Genomic DNA, 19,640 nt, shown 5'->3' on the forward strand with positions numbered 1-19,640 from the left:
AACAACCCCATCAAAAAATGGGCGAAGGACATGAACAGACACTTCTCAAAAGAAGACATTTATGCAGCCAAAAAACACATGAAAAAATGCTCATCATCACTGGCCATCAGACAAATGCAAATCAAAACCACAGTGAGATACCATCTCACACCAGTTAGAATGGCCATCATTCAAAAGTCAGGAAACAACAGGTGCTGGAGAGGATGTGGAGAAATAGGAACACTTTTACACTGTTGGTGGGACTGTAAACTAGTTCAACCATTGTGGAAGTCAGTATGGCGATTCCTCAGGGATCTAGAACTAGAAATACCATTTGACCCAGCCATCCCATTACTGGGTATATACCCAAAGGACTATAAATCATGCTGCTATAAAGACACATGCACACGTATGTTTATTGCGGCACTATTCACAATAGCGAAGACTTGGAACCAACCCAAATGTCCAACAACGATAGACTGGATTAAGAAAATGTGGCACATATACACCATGGAATACTATGCAGCCATAAAAAATGATGAGTTCATGTCCTTTGTAGGGACATGGATGAAACTGGAAAACATCATTCTCAGTAAACTGTCGCAAGGACAAAAAACCAAACACCACATGTTCTCACTCATAGGTGGGAATTGAACAATGAGAACTCATGGACACGGGAAGGGGAACATCACACCCCGGGGACTGTTGTGGGGTGGGGGGAGGGGGGAGGGACAGCATTAGGAGATATACCTAATGCTAAATGATGAGTTAATGGGTGCAGCAAAACAACATAGCACATGGATACATATGTAACAAACCTGCACATTGTGCACATGTACCCTAAAACCTAAAGTATAATAATAAATAAATAAAATGAAAAAAATAAAAAAATAGAAAAAAATAACTTTAAATAACAACAACAACAAAAAAAAGAAGCCAGAGGAGAAAAACATCTTATCTGTAGAGGAACAATGGTAAGAATTATATCATGCTTCACATCAGAAACTGCACCCAAGAAGACAGTGGTTTACAGGATTTAAAGCGTCGAAAGAAAAAAAACCCATCAACCTAGAATTCTGTATTCACCAAATTATCCTTCAAAGGGTGAAGGAGATACTGGAAATACAATCAAGGTTTTTTTTTTGTTTTTTTTTTTAAGTGAAGGAGAAGTAAAGACTTTATCAGACAATCAAAAATCGAGAGAATTTGTCACCAGTAGACCTGCCTCGCAAGAAGTGTTAAATTCTTCAGAAGGAAAGGGAAATTATGTAGGTCAGAAACTCAGATCTACATAAAGAAAGGAAGAGTGTTAGAGAAGAAATAAATGAAGGTAAAATAAAAATTTAGCTTTCTCATTTTTAATCTAACAGGTAAAGTTTTTTCAGTTAATAATAGTGATTAGAGCTTATGGATAAATAATGAACGACAGCAGTGTTATAAAGATGGAAGAGAGGAATTGAGAATACTTTTTCATAAGGTATTTGCACTACCCATGAAGTGGTAAAGCGTTTTATGAAAGAAGACTTGAATTAGTTGTAAATATTTACTGCAAACTCAAGGGAAACCACACACATTAAAAAACCTCACAAGTATAATTTATATGATAAGAGAGGAGTAAAAAGGGAATAATATAAAATGCTCGATTAAAACCAGAGAAAGCAAAACACACACACACACACACACAACCTGAAAAGGCTAGAAGAAACAAAACAAATCAAGGGCAATGAATAGAAATGGAAGAAATATACTTTAAATATAAAGAAATAGATTAAAAGTAAAAGGATGGAGATAGTATACTATGTTAACACTAATCAAAAGACAGCTGGAGTGGCTGTGTTAATTTCAGGCAAAGTAGACTTAGAGCAAGGAATGTTATCAGGGATAAAGAGGGGCATTGCGGCCGGGCGCGGTGGCTCACGCTTGTAATCCCAGCACTTTGGGAGGCCGAGGCGGGCGGATCACGAGGTCAGGAGATCGAGACCACGGTGAAACCCCGTCTCTACTAAAAATACAAAAAAATTAGCCGGGCGTGGTGGCGGGCGCCTGTAGTCCCAGCTACTCGGAGAGGCTGAGGCAGGAGAATGGCGTGAACCCGGGAGGCGGAGCTTGCAGTGAGCCGAGATTGTGCCACTGCACTCCAGCCTGGGCGACAGAGCGAGACCCCGTCTCAAAAAAAAAAAAAAAAAAAAAAAAAATGTAAAGAGGGGCATTGCATAGCCATAAAGGGGTCAATTCTCAAAGATGATGTAACAATGTTTAAAGTGTGTGCACCTAGCAACACGGTGTCCCAAGATGAGGCAAGAACTGATAGAACTGCAGGGAGAAATAAACTCATTTTTATGTTGGAGACTTCAGTACCCCTCTATTTAACGGATCCAGCTGGCAGAAAACTAGCAAAGAAATAGTTGAACTCAGCAGCATCATCAATCAACTGGATCTAATGGACGTCTATAGAATACTTCATCCAATGACAGCAGAATTCACATTCTCAAGCTCACTTGGAGCATTCATTCACCAGAGTAGGCCACATTCTCAGCCATGAAACGCACCTTAATAAGTCTAAAAGAACAGAAATTATACAAAGTATGCTCTCAGACCACAGTGGAATTAAACTATAAATCAACAGATAGCTAGAAAACCCCAAAATATTTGGAGATTAGGGAACACACTTATGACGTGTTGGGACAAAGAAGAAGTCTCAAGATAAATTTTAAAATACTTCCAACTAAATGAAAATGAAAATAAAACTTACCAAAATGTGTGGGATGCATCAAAGGCAGTGTTAGAGGGAAATTGAGATCACTGATATATTAGAAAATGAGAAATATCTAAGGCAGTGTTAGAGGGAAATTGAGATCACTGAATACATATATTAGAAAATGAGAAATATCTACAATTAGTAATCTAAGCTTCTACTTTAGAAAACTAGATAAAGAAGAGCAAAGTAAACCCAAAGTAGGGAAGAAAAAAAAATAATAAAAATTAGAGGAGAAATCACTGAAATTGAAAACGAAGTCAATAGAGAAAAATCAACAAAACCAAAAGCTAGTTCTTAAAAAGATTCACAAAAGGGATAAAACTCTATCCAGGTTAACTAAGAAAAAAAAAAAGAGAAGACCCAAATCACTAATATCATAAGTGAAAAAAATCGTCACTACTGATTCCAAAGACATTAAAGGATAGTAAATATTCTGGCCAGGTGCAGTGGCTCATGGCTGTAATCTTACACTTTGGGAGGCTGAGGCAGGCAGATCACCTGAGGTCAGGAGTTCTAGACCAGCCTGGCCAACATGGTGAAACACCCTCTCTACTAAAAATACAAAAAATTAGCCAGGTATGGTGGTATGCACTTGTAGTCCCAGCAACTCAGGAGGCTGAGGCAGGAGAATTGCTTAAACCTGGGAGTCAGGGGTTGCAGTGAGCTGAGATGGGGCCACTGCTCCCCATTCTGGGCAACAGAGCAAGAGACTCTGTCTCAAAAAAAAAAAAAGAAAAGAAAAAAGAAATATTCTCAACACCTCCATGCCCGCAAATTTGACAACCTACATGCAACTGGACAATCTTCTGAAAGACACAGTCTGACAAAACTCATAAGGAAAAATATGTCATCTGAATAGGCCTATACCTAAAAGAAATTGAATCAATAATAGCATCTACAATTACAATTTTCAATATATGATTTTTTAAAATAATAACATTTCAAAATGGATAGCACCAGACCCAATGGGTTCACTGGAGAATTTTGCCAAACATCTAAGGAATAATTTATACAAAATCTTTTAAAACTTCTTCCAAGGCTGGGCACGGTGGCTCACACCTATAATCCCAGCACTTTGGGAGGCCAAGGTGGGGAGATCACCTGAGATCAGGAGTTCAAGACCAGCCTGGCCAACATGGCGAAACCCCATCTCTACTAAAAAATACAAAAACTAGGGCCGGGTGCGGTGGCTCATGCCTGTAACCCAGCACTTTGAGAGGCCGAGGCGGGTGGATCACAGGGTCAGGAGATCGAGACCATCCTGGCTAACATGGTGAACCCCTGTCTACTAAAAATACACTAGCCAGGCATGGTGGTGGGCGCCTGTAGTTCCAGCTACTCAGGAGGCCGAGGCAGGAGAATGGCGTGAACCTGGGAGGCCGAGCTTGCGGTGAGCTGAGATCGCACCACTGCACTCCAGCATGGGCCACAGAGCAAGACTCCATCTCAAAAACAAAACAAAACAAAAAACAAAAACTAGCCAGGCGTGGTGGCAGGCACCTGTAATCCCAGCTACTCGGGAGGCTGAGGCAAGAGAATCACTTGAACCTGGGAGGCAGAGGTTACTAGCGAGCTGAGATTGCACCATTGCACTCCAGCCTGGGTGACAGAGTGAGACTGTCTCAAAGAACAACAACAACAACAACAAACACTTCTTCCAGAAAAAAGCAGAAGGAATACTTCTGAACTCATTTTATGAAGATAGCATTAGCCTAATACCAAAAGCAGACAAAGACATTACAAGAATGGGAAACTGCAGACTGACATCTCTCATGAACATAGATGCAAAAATCATCAATAAAATATTAGTGACTCAAGCTGGGTGCTGTGGTTCACGCCTGTCATCCCAGCACTTTGGGAGGCTGAGGCAGGTGGATCGTTTGAGGTCAGGAGTTTGCGACCAGCCTGGCCAACGTGGTGAAATGCTGTCTCTATTAAAAATACACACACACACACACAAAATCTGGGCGTGGTGGTGTGCGCCTATAATCCCAGCTACTTGGGAGGCTGAGGCAGGAGAATCGCTTGAACTCGGGAGGTGGAGGATGCAGTGAGCTGAGATCGCACCACTGCACTCCAGCCTGGGTGACAGAGAGTGACTCTATCTCAAAAAATATATATGTGTGTGTGTGTGTATATATATATAAAAATATATATATATAATGTGTGTGTATATATTATATATACACACACATACACACACACACACACATATATATGCAAATCAAATCCAACAGTGCATAATGCATAAGGGGAATTATATACCATGACAAAATAGGATTGATTCCAGATATGCAAGTCTGGTTCAACATTTGAAAATTAATTAATGTAATCCATTATATCAACAGGCTAAAGAAGAAAACCCACATGATCATATCAATAAATGCAGAAGTAGCATTTGACAAAATCCAACACCCATTTATAATAGAAACTCTCAGAACACTAGGAATAGACTTCTTCAATTTGAATAAAGAACATCTACAAAAACCCTACAGTTAACACCATACTTAATGTGAGAAACTAGATGTTTTCCCACCAAGATCAGTAACAAGGTAAAGGATGTCCTTTCTCAGAACTACTATTCAGAATTGCACTGGAATTCCTAGTTAATGCAATAAGACAAGAAAAGGAAATGAAAGGCATACAGATTGAGAAGGAAGAGCTAAAACTTTTTGTTCACAGATAATGTGATTGTCTATGTAGAAAATCCTGAAGAATTAAAAACAAAAACCTCCTGGAATGAATAAGTTATTATACCCAGCTTGCAATCCTGCATTGCAATTTTCATTTTCATTTAGTTGAAATGAATAAGTGATTATAGCAAGGTTGTATATTAATCACAAGGTTGATATGCAAAAGTCAATTGCTTTCTTAAACACCAACAATAAACAAGTCAAATTTGAAATAAAACATAGGCCAGGCACAGTGGCTCACACCTGTAATCCCAGCACTTTGGGAGGCTGAGGCAGGCGGATCACCTGAGGTCGGGAGTTCGAGACCAGCCTGGCCAACATGGTGAAACCCTTTCTCTACTAAAAATACAAAACTAGCCAGGTGTGGTGGCGCATGCCTGTAATCCCAGCTACTCAGGAGGCTGAGGCAGGAGAATTGCTCAAACCTAGGAGGCAGAGATTGCAGTGAGCTGAGGTTGTGCCATTGCACTTCAGCCTGGGCAACAAGAGCAAAACTCCATTTCAAAAAGAATAAAATAAAAACATAATACCATTACATTAGCACCCCCAAAAATGAAATACTTAGGTATACATCAAACAAAATAAGTAAAAGATCTATATGAGGAAAACTACAACACTTCAATGAAAGAAATCAAAGATCTAAATAAATGGAGAGAGATCCATCCTGTCAGAGATCTTGACGATGTTGTCAAGATGTCTCTTCTGCAATTTGATCGATTCAATGTAATCTCAGCAAGTTATTTTACAGATATTGGAAAACTGATTCTAAAGTTTATTTTTTATTTTTTGAGACAGAGTCTTATTTATAAAGTCACCCAGGCTGGAGTGCAGTGGCACAATCTTGGCTCACTGCAACCTCTGCCTTCCAGGTTCAAGTGATTCTCTTGCCTCAGCCTCCTGAGTAGCTGGAATTACAGGTGCGCACCACCACACCTGGCTAACTTTTTGTATTTTTAGTAGAGACGAGTTTTACTGTGTTGGCTGTGCTGGTCTCAAACTCCTGGCCTCAAGTGATCATCCCATTTCAGCCTCCCAAAGTGCTGGGATTACAGGAGTGAGCCACTGCGCCCAGCGGTTCTAAAGTTTATATGAAAAGGCAAAGGCGCCAGGATAGCCAACACAATATTGAAGGAAAAGAACAAATTGAAGAACTGATACTGAAGTCAAGCCTTACTATAAAACTACAGTAATTAAAACAGTGTGGTATTGGTGAAAGAACTGACAAATAGATCAATGGAACAGAAAAGAGAGCCCAGAAATAGACCCACACAAATAAAGTCTGCTGATCTTTGCCAAAGGAGCGAAAGCAATTCAATGGAGAAAGGATAGTCTTTTCAACAAATGGTGCTAGAACAGCTGGATATCCACATGCACAAATGAATCCATGCTTGGTGTGGTGGCTCACACCTGTAATCCCAGCACTTCAGGAGGCCGAGGAGGGCGGATTGCTTGAGTTCACGAGTTCGAGAGCAGCCTGGGCAACATGTCAAAACCCCATCTCTACAAAAAATACAAAAATTAGCTGGGCATGGTGGTATGCGCCTGTAGTCCCAGCTATTCAGGAGGCTGAGATGGGAGGATGGCTTGAGCCCAGAGGTTGCAGTGAGCTGAGAGCACACCACTCCACTCTAGCCTGGTGGACAGAGCCAGACCTTGTCCCAAAAAAAAAAAAAAAAAATCCATACACAGACCTTACACCTGTACAAAAATTAACTCAAAATGGATCATAGACCTAAATGAAAAATGCAAAACTATAACTTCTAGAAAATGTAGGAGAAAATCTAGATGACCTTGGGTTTGGCAATGACTTTTTAGATACAATCTATGGAAGAAAATATTGATAAGCTGGACTTCATTAAAAACACATGCTCTGCAAAAGATAGTTTTGAAAATGAAAAGACATGCCATAGACTGGGAGAAAATCTTTGCAAAATACCTATATATTTGGATGGGCATCCAAAACATATAGATACACACACAAAATGTTACAACTCAACAGTAAGAAAACATACAATCCAAAATTTAAAAGAGGCAAAAGATCTGAACAGACATCTCATCAAAGAAGATATACAGATAGCAAATAGACATATGAAAAGATGTCCAACATCAGATGTCACTAGTAAATTACAAATTAAAACAATGAGATGCCACTAACACCTATTAGAATGACAAAAATCTAAAACACCAACCACGCCAAATTTGGGCAAGGATGGGGAGCAACAGGATCTCTCATTCATTGCTGGTGGGAATGCAAAATAGAACACAGCCACTTTGGAAGGCAGTTTCTTACAAAAGTAAACAAGCCAGGCGTGGTGGCTCACACCTTTAATCCCAGGGCTTTGGGAGGCTGAGGCAGGAGGATCACTTGAGCTAGGAGTTCAAGACCCTCCTGGGGAGCATAGCAAAATCCCATCTTTACAAAAACAAAAGAACTACACATGCTTTTACCATAAAATGTGGCATGTGTAGTTCTTTTGTTTTTGTAAAGATGGGATTTTGCTACGCTCCCCAGGAGGGTCTTGAACTCCTAGCTCAAGTGATCCTCCTGCCTCAGCCTCCCGAGTTGAAAACTTGTGTTAATATAAGAACCTGCACCCACACAGATATTTAGAGCAGCTTTATTCATATTGCCACAAGTTGGGAGCAACTAAGATGTCCTTCAGTAGTTGAATAAATAAACTGGGGTACATCAAAACAATGGAATTTTATTCAGCAATAAAAAGAAATGAACTATCAAGCCACTAAAAGATGTGAAAGAACCTTAAATGCTCATTGCCAAGTGAAAGAAGCCAATCTGAAAAGGCTACCTATTGTATGATTCCAACTACATGACATTCTGGAAAAGGCAAAACTATGGAGATAGTAAAAAGATCAGGCCGAGGGTGATGGCTCACGCCTATAATCCCAGCACTTTGGGAGGCCGAGATGGTGGATCACAAGGTCAGGAGTTCAAGACCAGCCTGGCCAAAATGGTGAAACCCCATCTCTACTAAAAATACAAAAGTGCCAGGCGTGGTGGCAGGCACCTGTAATCCCAGCTATTCGGGAGGCTGAGGCAGAGAACTGCTTGAACACGGCAAGTGGAGGTTGCAGTGAGTTGAGATTGCGCCACTGTACTCCAGGCTGGGTGACAGAGCAAGACTCCGTCTCAAAAAAAAAAAAAAAAAAAAAGATCAGAGGTTGCCAGGGATTGGATGGAGGCGGGAAGGAAGGGAGGGATAAATAAGTGGAGAGAATAAGATATTTTTAGGGCAGTTAAATTATTCTTTATGATGCTGTGATGGTGGATACATGTCATACGTTTGTCAAGACCTATACAATGGACAACACAGAGTGAGCTCTGATGTAAAGATGTAAACTATATCATCAGTTAATAATATATCAATTAATTTAGTTAATAATATATCAATACTGACTCATCACTTATAACAAATGTACCACACTAATACAAGATGTTAATAATAGGAGAAACTCTGTTGGGGTTAGGAAGGCATGTGGGAACTCTCTGTACCTTCTATTCGCATTTTCTTTCTTTTTTCTTTTTTTTTTTTTTTTTTTTGAGATGAATTCTCATTCTGTCGCCCAGGCTGGAGTGCAGTGGTGCAAACTCGGCTCACTGCAACCTCCACCTCCGGGTTCAAGCGATTCTCCTGCCTCAGCCTCCCGAGTAGCTGAATTACAGGCACCCCCACTACGCCCAGCTAATTTTTTGTATTTTTAGTAGAGACGGGGGTTTCACCATGTTGGCCAGGTGGTCTTGAACTCCTGACCTCGTGATTCACCCACCTTGGCCTCCCAAAGTGCTGGGATTACAGGCGTGAGCCACCACGCCCAGCCACCTATTCACTTTTCTATAAATCTAAAACTGCTCTGAAAAATAAAATATGTTATATAAATATGTTTAAATGTGTAATAAAATATGTTAAAATAAAAACAAAAAAATTTTTTTTGTTTTTTGAGATGGAGTCTCGCTCTGTTGCCCAGGCTGGAGTGCAGTGGTGCAGTCTTGGCTCACTGCAACCTCCACCTCCTGAGTTCAAGTGATTCTCCTGCCTCAGCCTCCCGAGTAGCTGGTATTACAGGAGTATGCCACCACACCCAGCTAATTTTTGTATTTTTAGTAGAGACGGGGTTTCACCATGTTGGCCAGGCTGGTCTTGAACTCCTGACCTCAAGTGATTCACCCGCCTCAGCCTCCCAAAGTGCTGGGATTACTTAAGGCATGAGCCACCATGCCCGACCTAAAATCTGTTAATTTTTTTAAAGTGTGGCAGCCATGCCGCCCTCTGTCCCCCAGTTCATTTGCTGATTTGCTGCATCTGGAAACTTCACAAGATACTAGGGAGTTTTTAAACTAGAGCCTAATCTTCTTTACTCTTGGATATTTGGGAAGCAAAGTCCTCCCCAGGAAGGGGGACAGTCTTGAACAAACTGCTAGTCTCCTTCTCAAGACATTTGCGAAATTTGGAAGTAGCAGGGGATAGGAAACTAAGGAGCAGAGTTTAAGACGGCCAAAGGGAAGAATGACTCTTCTACATCTTTGGGATTGACAAGACAGACTTACCAGGCACTCAGGCTGTCCCACCAAGCATTTTGAAACCTGATATGGACTAATTATAACTAAAGCTGCAGCCCAGCTTCATCCCAGTTTTGTTGTTAGTTAAACCTGAAAGGGCAGACTTTCCTGACAAGAAAATAATATAAAATTTGGTTGCTACGGTTCCTTTATAAATAGTCTTCTGCATGCTGTGGAAATTACCAGACAGGCAAATAAAAAGGAAAATAGAACCAATAGTCAAAAGAAAAAAAGCCAATAGACATAGACCCACAGATGATCCAAATGTTGGATAAGATAATAACTATAGCAATATATTGAAGATAGAAGAAAAATGGGGAAAATAGGTGAAAAGATGGAGAATTTTTATGGAGAAATGGAATCTGTAGAGAGGAATCAAGTGGACATTCTAGAATTGAAGGGTTTAGCATCTGAAATTATTAACTGATTGGCCAAGTTTCACAGGGTGTAGACATGTGAGAAGACAGAATTAATGAACTTGAAGAAAGATAATAGAAAGTACTCAAATTATAGCATACAGAGAGCAAAAAGAGTAAAGGTAAGGAGGGATGGGATGGCCAAGTACAACCACTCATATGGAGTCCTCTGTCCTATTTGATTTTTTTACTACATGCATGTATAACTTGTTTTTGGCATGTGTGTGTGCTGTGGCCTGCTGAAGGCTCCTGGGGCCTCAGGGTCCACACTGTGGCCCTCACACTTATTGTCCAGGGTGGCGGGAGAGGTGCACAGGAAAGAACACTGGATACCAAGCCAGGGGACCTGGTTTTAGGCCTAGCTCTCCCACCAACTTCTGTGTGACCTGGGTTTTCTTGCCGAAATGAGGGACAATTGATGAATGTGAGGCCAATGGTGGGGTGAGATGACGCCCCCCCAAACAGCATAGCTTCTCTGAAGCCAGGTGGCCCGGAGCCCATGTTATAGCACACACACCTGATCCCAGAGAGCTGTTGTCCCTCCCTCATCCGCCACCCTGATGATAGACCTAGAACTCCATCTGCAGCCAGCCATGAGGACCCTGCTGGCCCATAGCCCACCCCACTCAGCCCCAACCTCTGCCGGAACCGGCAGGAAGCCTGCCTCCCACCTCAGCCCTGCTAGACTCCTGCCCAGTTCCTCACTCCACTGAGGTCTCTCCAGGACCAGTGTTAACTAAAGGGACCCCTCCTGGAGTCAGGCAGATTTGGGGGCACATCCCCATTCTGTCTGTACTTGCTGTGTACATCTCTGAGCCAGTTACATTAGTGGGGCTAAAATGGGAAGGCAAGAGCATGTATCTCTTAAGATCACTTAGAGGGTCCAGCACGGTTGCTCACACCGGTAATCCCAGCACTCTGGGAGGTCAAAGCAGGCAGATCACTTGAGGCCAGGAGTTAGAGACCAGCCTGGCCAACATGACGAAACAGCATCTCTACTAAAAATACAAAAATTAGCCGGGCATGAGGGTGCACACCTGTAGTCCCAGCTACTCAGGAAGGCTGAGGCATGAGAATCACTTGAACCTGGGAGGCAGAGGTTGCAGTGAGCTGAGATCGCACCACTGCACTATAGCCTGGGCGACAGAGTGAGACTCTGCCTCAAAAAAAAAAAAAAAAAAAAATCACTTACAGGATTAAATCAAACAATGCATATAAAGGGCCTAGAACAGTCCCCCGCCCATGAACACAGGTCCTGGTGAACAGAGCCTGGTTTAAGAGCCTCAGGGCACTAGAAAGATTATGGTGTGCTCCCTTCCCCCACATACATAATTTAAAATTAATAGCCACAGAATAAGTGCAGTGAAGTCCACCAAAATTCTGACTTTTCCCATCATGACTACTTTGACATCTTTCTTCTTGACAGATTGTTTTAAAACTCATTTTTTCAACTGTGCGGTGCTCTAAGTGTTTGTTTGCTCAGCCCTGAGGCAGGACTGCAGCCCTGTGGGCGGGGAGTCTCCTGAGTAGAGAGGCCAGGGGCTGCCCACCCCACTCGTCCAATCTAGGCCAAGCCCTGTGGAGCCCCCAGCAGGGCAGGGCCTAGCCCAGAACCCACCTGAGGAACCTGTGGGGGGACAAGGCTGGGGTTGGCTAATGATTGACCCACCCCAAATATTGACAGAGCCTAGGTCCTGCCACTGCCCAACCATGTGCCACTCCTCTCCCCAACCCGCCACCTGGCTCCATGTCCCTTGGGACACAGCAGGGACTTTGGAGCCTGCTGCATTCCTACCCAGACTCCTCCAATAGCAGTGATGTAGGGAGCCCCCCAGAGGCTCTTTTCCCTTCATCAGAATGGAGTCGGCAGTTCCTCCCTCGGTTGCTCTGTGAAGCCTCGGGTCACTGTGGGTCAGGTGCCTGGCGTGGGCCTGCAATGAAGGTTCTCAATATGGCCTGGTGCCCCAGCCCTCTACCCACAGCCTCCCCAGCATGGCCCTAGAGCTGGGTGCTGTCTTTTTCCCAGGACCTGGCTCCCTGCTTCGCCTCTCTTGGCCTCCCCCGAGGCTTAGTCAGCCTGTTCCTTCCACAACCTCCACAGTCTCCCCCAGCTTGCCCTGGTCCTTTTGGCCGTGTTTAGTTAGCAGTTTCTCATCTGTCCTTCCCATAGCTCGTCCCCCAGGCCAAGCTGGTGGGGGCTTCTCAGGGGACTGAACCCCCAGGCCTCGGCTCTAGCAGCCCCATCACAGGGCTGTCTGCACATTGCCGCCTTCCGCTGGAGAACTGAATTCTTCCACTCTCACCAATGGCTTTAGCCTGCACTGATCTCTCCCTTCTCCAAAGAGATTTTAGCCATTGTGACCATTGCGTCCCGGGCTCTGCATGAAGGGCTCGGGAAGAAGGGGAGGGAGGCGTCTACCCAGGGCCAGCTCCAGGCACCAGGCCTTGCAGGGGTTGGCCTTCCTTTCATCCCCACAACCACTGGGGATAGATGGGGATGAGCCCAGTTCTTAGACAAGGAAAAGAAGGTGCAGGAGGGCCAGGCAGCAAGGCTGGGGGCACCAGCTGGGGAAGGGCCACTGAGCCCAGGGCCTGGGTACCTTCTCTGCAGCCAGGCTGCCATCTGACATCAGCTCTCAAATGTTGCGATAATAAGAGATCACTCTTCAGCCCACTGAGTCTTAAATTTCTTTTCACATCCTTTTATTTTTGTCAATGAAAAGGCTCTGTTAAAGCAAGTTTGTGTAAAGCTTCTCTTGTACAATTTTTGGGTCCCTGGGCCTTGTCTGACCCACGCACCTGTCTGGGCTCAGCTCTGGGCCCAGAGGTGGCACTCAATAGATACAGTCAATGGATAAGTGCTTAACCCAGCCTGTCCCCGACACTGCTCACCTCCTTCGTGACAGACCCCCACGCACGCCAGGCCTGCAGCCTCCCAAGAGACTCTCCCTCATCTGCCTCCAGAAGGCCCAGCATGTGCCCTCTGGAGGAGGGTGTCTCCTCCTAGGCTGTGGCCTCAGCCGTGCACTCTAAAGCTGGGTGTTGTCATGGACATACAGAGTGGAATCCTAGACATGGGAGACTGCAAAAGGTGGAAGGGAAGGGGCAAGGGTTGAAAATCACCTATTTGGGTACAGTGCTCACTGTTTGGGTGATGGTTCCACGAGAAGCCCAGACTCCACCACTGCATAACCCATGCAAGCAAGAAATCTATACTCACACCCCTAAATCTACAAAAACAAAAAACATGTTCAAATCAAAGATGGGGAGCCAGGCGCAGTGGCTCATGCCTGTAATCCCAGCACTTTAGGAGGCCAAGGTGGGCAGATCACGTGAGGTCAGGAGTTCACGACCAGCCTAGCCAACATGGTGAAACTGTGTCTCTACTAAAAATACAAAAATTAGCTGAGATTTGTGGCAGGTGCCTGTAACCCCAGCTACTGGGGAGGCTGAGGCAGGAGAATTTCTTGAACCAGGAAGGCGGAGGTTGCAGTGAGCTGAGATCGTGCCACTGCACTCCGTCCAGCCTGGATGACAGAGTAAGACTGTCTCAATCAGTTAATCAATCAATCAATCAATATGGGGCAAAAAGGATGTTTCAAAAGACGGGCAGATGGGGCATGCTCTCCCTGCTGACCTTGCAAGGAGCTGCCTGCACCCGAGTCTGTCTGGAGACAGCTGCTTTCACAGAGCCAGAGGGCAGAGCTTTCCACACTCAGGAGCCAAGGGATGTGGGTGCTTCCCTCCAGGAGGTACAGAAGTTCTAGCCTGGCTGCGTGGCACAGAATATCATAAAATGAGTTGGGTGGATTTTGTTCTTTTTCCATCTGGGAGAGGAAACTTGTTTAAGATGGGAACTAACTGTTCTTTAAAACTTTGACAGAACTCGCACACAAAGCAGCACGAGACAGAAGCTTTTGAAGGGGAGTGAAATGGCTTTTACCGGCACTGCAGTTTTCTTTTTGCACCAGTGTTAGTATTTTATATTTGTTCAGGAATGTGTGTATTTCACCTAGGCTTTCAAATGTGTTAGCTTATAGTAAAATCATTGCAATGCCCTTGTCACTCTTTCTAATCTGCATTTTTCATAGATCTGCCTCTCTGCTTTTGATGTTATTTCTTGTGTTCATCATTTGCACCTCTCTTACACTCATTTCTGCCTCCTTATCTTTATATTTCCCTCCTTCTTGTTTCTTTGGGTTTGTGTTACTCACTTTCCAGCTTCTTAAGTAAGATTTTTATGTCACTTGCTCTCTTCCCAGTTTTGTATGTATGTATGTATGTAATTATTGAAACAGGGTCTCACTCTGTTGCCCCAGCTGGAGTGCAATGGCACACTCACAGCTCACTGCAGTCTCAACCTCCTGGGCTCAAGAGATCCTCCTGCCTCAGCCTCCCAAGTAGCTGCCACCATGCCTGGCTAACCTTTTGATTTTTTGTAGAGAGAAGGTCATTTTGTCGCCCAGGCTGGTCTTGAACTCCTGAGCTCAAGTGATCCTCCCTCCTCAGCCTCCCAAAGTGCTGCGATTACAGGTGTGATCCTGCATCTGGTGTTTTTCCAGCTTCTTAAGTAAGGATTTCATGTCACCTGCTGTATTAGATTGCAAGGGCTGTTGTAATAAAGTACCACAGACTGGGTGGCCTAAATAACAGAAATCCATTGTTTCACAGTTTTGGACGCGAGAAGTTCAAGACTGAGGTGTCAGCAGGGTTGCTGCCTTCTGAGGGCTGCAAGGGTGAAGCTGGTCAAGGCTGCTTTCCCAGCTTCTGGAGGTTGCGGGCTGTCTTGGGAGCCCTTGGCTTGTAGATGAGTGGCCCTGACCTCCGCCTTCATCTTCATGTGGTGTTCTCCCCGTGTGTTCACGTTGTCTTCTCTCCGTTCATGTCTGTGCCCCAATTTCTCCTTTTTATAAGAACACCAGTCATTTTAGGCGTCCACCCGATTCCAGAATGACCTTGTCTTTTTATTTATGTATGTATGTATTTATTTATTTATTAGATAGTGTCTCGCTGTGTCACCCAGGCTGGAGTGCAGTGGCTTGATCTCCGCTCACTGCAACCTCCGTCTCCTGGGTTCAAGCAATTCTACTGCCTCAGCCTCCTAAGTAGCTGGGATTACAGGCGCACACCACCACACCCAGCTAACTTTTGTATTGACCTTGTCTTAACTAATTATATCCTCAGCAACCCCATTTCCAAGTAAGGTCACATTCCAAGTTTTTGGAGGTTGGGGCTTCAGCGTGTGAATTTTGGGAGGACACAATTCAACCCGTGACTCTTTGTGATGGTTAATTTTATGTGTCATCTTGGCTAGGCCACAGTATCCAGATATTTGGTCAAACATCATTTCGAATGTTTTCTGGGCAGATGTTTTTTTGGATGAGATTAACACTTAAACCAGTGGACTTTGAATAAAGCAAGTTATCCTCCATAATGCAGGTGGGCCGCATCCAATCAGTTGAAGGTCTTAATAAAGGCTGACTCTACCCAAGAAAGAAGGAATTCTGCCAGCACACTGCCCTCAGACTCAAACTGTGAGTGTTCCCTAAGCCTCCAGCCTGCAGGCCCACGCTGCAGATTTTAGACTTACCAGCCTTCACAATTATTTGAGCCGCTTCTTTGAAATAAATCTCTCTCTCTCTATCCGGTCAATTTCATTTCCCTGGAGAACCCCGAATAACATGTATTTGCTTTTAACTTTTTGTTTCTGGATAAGAATATTTACTTATTTATTTTGAGACGGAGTTTCACTCGTTGCCCAGGCTGGAGTGCAATGATGCAGTCTTGACTCGCCACAGCCTCCACTCCGTGGGTTTAAGTGATCCTCCTGCCTCAGCCTCCCAAATAGCTGGGATTATAAGCGCCCACCACCATGTCCAGCTAATTTTTGTATTTTTAGTAGAGATGGAATTTCACCATGTTGGCCAGGCTAGTCTTGAACTCCTGACCTCAGGTGACCCACCCATCTTGGGCTCCCAAAGTGCTGGGATTACAGGCATGAGACACCACACCCAGCCTGGATAAGTATATTTAAAGGTATAATTTCCCTCCTGGTGTTGCTGTAGCTGTGAAACACAAATTAACATTTAATTCTTACAATTTCTTAATTTATCTTATGATTGCCTGCTAATATGTTAGTTTGCAGACATATGGCATTTTTAAAGTTTTCCACTGGAAATTTCTACTTTTATTGTCTTTTAGCTAGAGGACATGTTCTGTATTATATTGATCCCTTGGAATTTTTTGAGGCTTTCTTCATGGTCCAGTATGGTTTTGTAAATGTTCCTAGTGTGCTCAGAAAGAATCGCTCAGCTGGGCACAGTGGCTCACGCCTGTAATCCGAGCACTTTGGGAGGTCAAGGTGGGTGGATTACCTGAGGTTGGAGTTTGAAACCAGCCTGACCAACATGATGAGACTCCATCTCTAATAAAAATACAAAAACTAGCCAGGCATGGTGGTGGGCACCTATAGTTCCAGCTGCTCGGGAGGCTGAGGCAGGAGAATTGCTCGAACCTGGAAGGCAGAGGTTGCAGTGAGCCAAGATCCTACCACTGTAGTCCACCCTGGGCGACAGAGCGAGACTCTGTCACACACAAAAAATCATCTACATATCCACTTTTAAAAATCTGTTTGATTTATTGGTTTATAAGAGAATTTTTTTTAAAACTCTCCAAATACAAGTAAAAGTTGTTTATTTCTCCTTTCCCTTCTGTCAAATGTCACACTGTATGCAGTATTTTGAGGTTATGTTGCAGGGGTACATATTGTTTTATAATAATTAGATCTTTACATATGTGATTTTTTCAGTATATCATGTTCATCATTGTTATATGGTATTTTTATCTTAATTTCCATTGTATTCATTACTGGAATCACTTAGCTTTCTTTTCATTCAAAGTTGCATGGAATTTCTAGCATTCTTTATTTTCAGTCTTTTGGTGCTTTTTAAGTTGTCTCTAATCAATATATTGTCTCACTGGTTTTTTAATTCTTAGATTTATCTTTTTTAATTGGTAAGCTTAACCTAATTACATTTATTGTTATCATTTCCATCTTATTTCACAGTTTCCATCAACTGTACTTTCTTTTGTTTTGTTTCATAGTTTTACATTACATCTAAGTTCCATTCTCCTTTTTTTTTTTTTTTTTTTTGAGCCCACTCTGTCACCCAGGCTAGAATGCAATGGCTCCATCTTGGCTCACTGCAACCTCCGCCTCCTGGGTTCAAGCAATTCTCCTGCCTCAGCCTCCTGGGTAGCTGCAATTACAGGCGTGTGCCACCATGCCCAGCTAATTTTTGTATTTTTAGTAGAGACAGGGTTTCTTCATGTTGGCCAGGCTGGTCTTGAAACTCCTGACCTCAGGGGATCCACCCGCCTCAGCCTCCGAAAGTGCTGGGATTATGGGTGTGAGCCACTGCACCTGGCCTAAGTTCCATGCTGAGTTAATTTTTGTATGAGGTGAGAGATATAGGTTGAGGTTCACTTTTTTTTGCCTATTGAGGCCCCACTGTGCCAGCACCCTTCGTTGAAAAGCCTCTCCCTCCTCCACTGAATTACTTTTGTATCTTTGTCAAACATCAAAAGGCTGTAGCTGTGTGGGTCTCGCTCCAGTCTCCATTTTGCTCCATCCCTGTGTCTCTTCCTCCATGACCACCACATAGTCTTGATGACTGTAGCTATTCAACAAGCCATGACGCTGGCTAGAGCGATTTCTCTAATTCTTTTTTCCAAAACAGTCTAGTCATTTGAGGTCCTTTACACACATACACACACATATAGTACCTTGTTTATGTCCACAAAAAGACATACTGGGATTTTGATAGGAATTACATGACATCTGTAGATCAATTTTGGGAGAATGGACATTCCCAGTATTTTGTGAATTTTGTCACACAGATCTGGTACATGTTTTGCTAAATGTATATCGAAGTAACTTTCTTTCCTTAAAGTGACTGGGGTGGTGTTGTGCTTTTAACCTGGGTTTCCACATGTTTGTGTTCGTGTAAAGAAATGCAGTTGATTTATACGTGCTTCTCGCTTATTTTCATTCCTCTTCTTTGGTTTCTGTTGGGCACATCAAGTTTTCTTCTGTTGGTTTAAAAGTTGTATTTTTGTTCTTGTTTTGTTTGCCCTCAGGGCCATTTCCAGGACTTGAAATGTTTGTTTGCTTTTCTAATTTTCCCCAGTTTCCCCAGGCAGCAGGTTGGTGGATCTGCCCACACTGTCATGCCAGAGGTGCTCTAGGCCATGCAGGGTCACCATCCTGACAGCAGCCCACCCGGGAATCTTCACCAGAGGCGAAGACTTCCAGCCCTCTGTCATTCTCTCAGTCTGTCACCTCCACTGAGACTGTGGTGGGCACTGGCCCTGTGCCATTCGGCAGGTGCTTCCAGCCCCGGGTGCGGTTTGCTCCCATTTCCAGGCAGCCCCATCTGTTCCTCCCCCAGGTCAGTAAGGAGGAGAATCCCACAGGCCCCAGCTCGGGCAGGTCTCTTTTCTTGTGGCCACACACAGCTAACTCCGTGGGTCCTGGTGTCCCCTCTGGTCTGGCCGCAGCTGTGGCCACAAATCAAGTCCTCTTTATTTTACTATGGACTGAGCTGTGCTGTGCTTTCTCAGATAATTGGCTTTATCCTTGTTGGCCTGGAGAGTCTTAGAACTAGAGTTTACCTGAGAAGAAAGGCCCTTAAAGACCATTTGGTCCATTTTTATTAATTTATTTTTATTTATTTATTATTATTTTAAATAGAGACAAGTTCTCCCTATGTTGCCCAGGCTGGCCTCGAACTCCTGGGCTCAAGCGATCCTCCTGCCTCAGCTTCCCAAAGCTCCAGGATTACCAGTATGAGCCATGGCACCTGGCCTAGTCCAGTCGCTTTCAACTCCAGTGAACACATTGAAATGAAATGGAGAGTTGTAAAAATATCAATGTCTGGGTCCCCGCTCCCCTGGCACAATCAGTTAGCATCTCTGGGGGTGGGACTGGACATCAATGTTTTTATTTTTATTTATTTATTTTATTTTTATTATTTATTTATTTTTTATTTTTTGAGATGGAGTCTCACTCTGTCACCCAGGCTGGAGTGCAGTGGCAGGATCTCGGCTCACTGCAAGCTCCGCCTCCCAGGTTCACGCCATTCTCCTGCCTCAGCCTCCCGAGTAGCTGGGACTACATGCGCCCGCCACCATGCCCGGCTAACTTTTTGTATTTTTAG

The sequence above is a fragment of the Symphalangus syndactylus genome, chromosome 22 (genome assembly GCF_028878055.3).
Source record: "Symphalangus syndactylus isolate Jambi chromosome 22, NHGRI_mSymSyn1-v2.1_pri, whole genome shotgun sequence".
Classification (NCBI taxonomy): Eukaryota; Metazoa; Chordata; class Mammalia; order Primates; family Hylobatidae; genus Symphalangus; species Symphalangus syndactylus.